This window comes from Carex rostrata, unplaced genomic scaffold, assembly GCF_964058835.1.
Source record: "Carex rostrata unplaced genomic scaffold, lpCarRost1.2 SCAFFOLD_58, whole genome shotgun sequence".
In the NCBI taxonomy this organism is placed as follows: domain Eukaryota; kingdom Viridiplantae; phylum Streptophyta; class Magnoliopsida; order Poales; family Cyperaceae; genus Carex; species Carex rostrata.
This window is the reverse complement of record NW_027601183.1, coordinates 30,001-35,000: the sequence shown is the minus strand read 5'-3', so window position 1 is coordinate 35,000 and position 5,000 is coordinate 30,001.

Here is a 5,000-nt window from a genome sequence, read left to right as displayed (position 1 = left end):
GCCGCTTCGGCGTGCCGCTGGACTGTTTTCGGGCCTTTTTCACCGACGCTTGGCCGTATCCGCTTAGTTTTCCCCAACGCTTGGCCGCATCCGCTTAGTTTTCCCCCGCTGGACTGTTTTCGGGTCATTTTTGCCCAACGTTAGCGGCTTCCGCTTGCCGCTGGACTGTTTTCGGGCCCTTTTTCACCGACCCTTGGCCGTATCCGCTTAGTTTTCCCCAACGCGTGGCCGCATCCGCTTAGTTTTCCCCCGCTGAACTGTTTTCGGGTCACTTTTGCCCAACGTTAGCCGCTTCCGCTTGCCGCTGGGCTGTTTTCGGGCCATTTTTCCCCAACACTTGGCCGTATCCGCTTAGTTTTCCCCAACGCGTGGCCGCATCCGCTTAGTTTTCCCCCGCTGAACTGTTTTCGGGTCAGTTTTGCCCAACGTTAGCCGCTACCGCTTGCCGCTGGACTGTTTTCGGGCCAATTTCCACCGACTCTTGGCCGTATCCGCTTAGTTTTCCCCAACGCGTGGCCGCATCCGCTTAGTTTTCCCCCGCTGAACTGTTTTCGGGTCACTTTTGCCCAACGTTAGCCGCTTCCGCTTGCCGCTGGACTGTTTTCGGGCCAATTTCCACCGACTCTTGGCCGTATCCGCTTAGTTTTCCCCAACGCGTGGCCGCATCCGCTTAGTTTTCCCCCGCTGAACTGTTTTCGGGTCAGTTTTGCCCAACGTTAGCCGCTTCCGCTTGCCGCTGGACTGTTTTCGGGCCAATTTCCACCGACTCTTGGCCGTATCCGCTTAGTTTTCCCCAACGCGTGGCCGCATCCGCTTAGTTTTCCCCCGCTGAACTGTTTTCGGGTCACTTTTGCCCAACGTTAGCCGCTTCCGCTTGCCGCTGGGCTGTTTTCGGGCCAATTTCCACCGACACTTGGCCGCATCCGCTTAGTTTTCCCCAACGCGTGGCCGCATCCGCTTAGTTTTCCCCCGCTTAACTGTTTTCGGGTCACTTTTCCCCAACGTTAGCCGCTTCCGCTTGCCGCTGGGCTGTTTTCGGGCCATTTTTCCCCAACACTTGGCCGTATCCGCTTGGTTTTCCCCAACGCGTGGCCGCATCCGCTTAGTTTTCCCCCGCTGAACTGTTTTCGGGTCACTTTTGCCCAACGTTAGCCGCTTCCGCTTGCCACTGGACTGTTTTCGGGCCAATTTCCACCGACTCTGGGCCGGATCCGCTTAGTTTTCCCCAACGCTTGGCTGCATCCGCTTAATTTTCCCCAGCTGAACTGTTTTCGGGTCACTTTGTCCCAACGTTAGCCGTTTCCGCTTGCCGCTGGACTGTTTTCGGGCCATTTTCCACCGACTCTTGGCCGTATCCGCTTGGTTTTCCCCAACGCTTGGCTGCTTCCGCTTAATTTCCCCCAGCTGAACTGTTTTCGGGTCACTTTTGCCCAACGTTAGCCGTTTCCGCTTGCCGCTGGACTGTTTTCGGGCCATTTTTCACCGACACTTGGCCGTATCCGCTTAGTTTTCGCCAACAATTGGCTGCATCCGCTTAATTTTCCAAGCTATACTGCTTTCGGGTCAGTTTTGCCCAACGTTAGCCGCTTCCGCTTGCCGCTGGGCTGTTTTCGGGCCATTTTCCACCCACGCTGGCACCGACGGGGCCATGTACACCCACGCGCGTGTACATGAGGGGGCACCCATTTTTGAAAACCTTGCCCCCCTATAGGGGAATATGCATTTTGAGGCTCTAGCCACGCCCAGGGTTACCACCCCCTGAAAATCCCCCAAGTCAAAATCACCCATGTAAAATATTCAAAAAAATCTCAAAAAATCACAAAAAATTTATAAAATCAAATAAATTCAAAAAAAAAAAAAAAATTTCAAAAATTCAAAAAAAATTCAAAAAATTCAAAAAAATTCAAAAAAATTCAAAAATTTCAAAAATTCAAAAAAAGTCCAAAAACCCAAAAAAACTTCAAAAATTTCAAAAAAATTTCAAAAAAAATTTCAAAAATTTGCCCCGCTGAACTGTTTTCGGGTCACTTTTGCCCAACGTTAGCCGCTTCCGCTTGCCGCTGGACTGTTTTCGGGCCAATTTCCACCGACTCTTGGCCGTATCCGCTTAGTTTTCCCCAACGCGTGGCCGCATCCGCTTAGTTTTCCCCCGCTGAACTGTTTTCGGGTCACTTTTGCCCAACGTTAGCCGCTTCCGCTTGCCGCTGGGCTGTTTTCGGGCCAATTTCCACCGACACTTGGCCGCATCCGCTTAGTTTTCCCCAACGCGTGCCCGCATCCGCTTAGTTTTCCCCCGCTGAACTGTTTTCGGGTCACTTTTGCCCAACGTTAGCCGCTTCCGCTTGCCGCTGGGCTGTTTTCGGGCCAATTTCCACCGACACTTGGCCGCATCCGCTTAGTTTTCCCCAACGCGTGGCCGCATCCGCTTAGTTTTCCCCCGCTTAACTGTTTTCGGGTCACTTTTCCCCAACGTTAGCCGCTTCCGCTTGCCGCTGGGCTGTTTTCGGGCCAATTTCCACCGACACTTGGCCGCATCCGCTTAGTTTTCCCCCGCTGAACTGTTTTCGGGTCACTTTTGCCCAACGTTAGCCGCTTCCGCTTGCCGCTGGGCTGTTTTCGGGCCATTTTTCCCCCACACTTGGCCGTATCCGCTTAGTTTTCCCCAACGCGTGGCCGCATCCGCTTAGTTTTCCCCCGCTGAACTGTTTTCGGGTCACTTTTGCCCAACGTTAGCCGCTTCCGCTTGCCGCTGGACTGTTTTCGGGACATTTTTCACCGACACTTGGCCGTATCCGCTTAGTTTTCGCCAACAATTGGCTGCATCCGCTTAGTTTTCCCCCGCTGAACTGTTTTCGGGTCACTTTTGCCCAACGTTAGCCGCTTCCGCTTGCCGCTGGGCTGTTTTCGGGCCAATTTCCACCGACACTTGGCCGCATCCGCTTAGTTTTCCCCAACGCGTGCCCGCATCCGCTTAGTTTTCCCCCGCTGAACTGTTTTCGGGTCACTTTTGCCCAACGTTAGCCGCTTCCGCTTGCCGCTGGGCTGTTTTCGGGCCATTTTTCCCCCACACTTGGCCGTATCCGCTTAGTTTTCCCCAACGCGTGGCCGCATCCGCTTAGTTTTCCCCCGCTGAACTGTTTTCGGGTCACTTTTGCCCAACGTTAGCCGCTTCCGCTTGCCGCTGGACTGTTTTCGGGACATTTTTCACCGACACTTGGCCGTATCCGCTTAGTTTTCGCCAACAATTGGCTGCATCCGCTTAATTTTCCAAGCTATACTGCTTTCGGGTCAGTTTTGCCCAACGTTAGCCGCTTCCGCTTGCCGCTGGGCTGTTTTCGGGCCATTTTCCACCCACGCTGGCACCGACGGGGCCATGTACACCCACGCGCGTGTACATGAGGGGGCACCCATTTTTGAAAACCTTGCCCCCCTATAGGGGAATATGCATTTTGAGGCTCTAGCCACGCCCAGGGTTACCACCCCCTGAAAATCCCCCAAGTCAAAATCACCCATGTAAAATATTCAAAAAAATCTCAAAAAATCACAAAAAATTTATAAAATTAAATAAATTCAAAAAAAAAAAAAAATTTTCAAAAATTCAAAAAAAATTCAAAAAATTCAAAAAAATTCAAAAAAATTCAAAAATTTCAAAAATTCAAAAAAAGTCCAAAAACCCAAAAAAACTTCAAAAATTCAAAAAAATTTCAGAATTTCAAAAAAAATTTCAAAAATTTGCCCCGCTGAACTGTTTTCGGGTCACTTTTGCCCAACGTTAGCCGCTTCCGCTTGCCGCTGGACTGTTTTCGGGCCTATTTCCACCGACTCTTGGCCGTATCCGCTTAGTTTTCCCCAACGCGTGGCCGCATCCGCTTAGTTTTCCCCCGCTTAACTGTTTTCGGGTCACTTTTCCCCAACGTTAGCCGCTTCCGCTTGCCGCTGGGCTGTTTTCGGGCCATTTTTCCCCAACACTTGGCCGTATCCGCTTAGTTTTCCCCAACGCGTGGCCGCATCCGCTTAGTTTTCCCCCGCTGAACTGTTTTCGGGTCACTTTTTCCCAACGTTAGCCGCTTCCGCTTGCCGCTGGACTGTTTTCGGGCCAATTTCCACCGACTCTGGGCCGGATCCGCTTTGTTTTCCCCAACGCGTGGCCGCATCCGCTTAGTTTTCCCCCGCTTAACTGTTTTCGGGTCACTTTTCCCCAACGTTAGCCGCTTCCGCTTGCCGCTGGGCTGTTTTCGGGCCAATTTCCACCGACTCTTGGCCGGATCCGCTTAATTTTCCCCAGCTGAACTGTTTTCGGGTCATTTTAGCCCGACGGGGGCACCGACGGGACTGTTTTCGGGCCATTTTGCACCGACGCTTGGCCGCATGCGCTCAGTTTTGGGGCCATTTTTCACTGACGGCTGGCCGCATCCGCTTAGTTGCCCCCGCTTTGCTGATTTTTGCGCCGTTTTTTTTGTTGAACTTCAGGTTTCAAACTTCCAATTTTTTTTCCAAACTGCAGATTTCATATTTTATATTTTTAATAAATTTGAACTTTTTCAAAATATCAAAAAAGTATTGCCTACATCCATAATTTGGATCGCGTACAATCCGGAAGTTTGAGAAATGGTCCACACCGGGTGTGAACCATCCAATCCGAAAAAAGTGGGAATTTTTACAAGCCGGAAAAACTGGAGTTTCAATGGCTCTTTGGACGGTTGTAATTCATTTGGACCAAAAATTGTCCAACCCACTTGCATAAGATCCGAAATTGTCCAACCCAATTTTCTTTTTCCAAACTCCAAACTTCATATTTTATATTTTTAATAAATTTGAATTTTTGCCTACATCCATAATTTGGATCGCGTACAATCCGGAAGTTTGAGAAATGGTCCACACCGGGTGTGAACCATCCAATCCGAAAAAAGTGGGAATTTTTACAAGCCGGAAAAACTGGAGTTCCAATGGCTCTTTGGACGGTTGTAATTCATTTGGACCAAAAATTGTCCAACCCACTT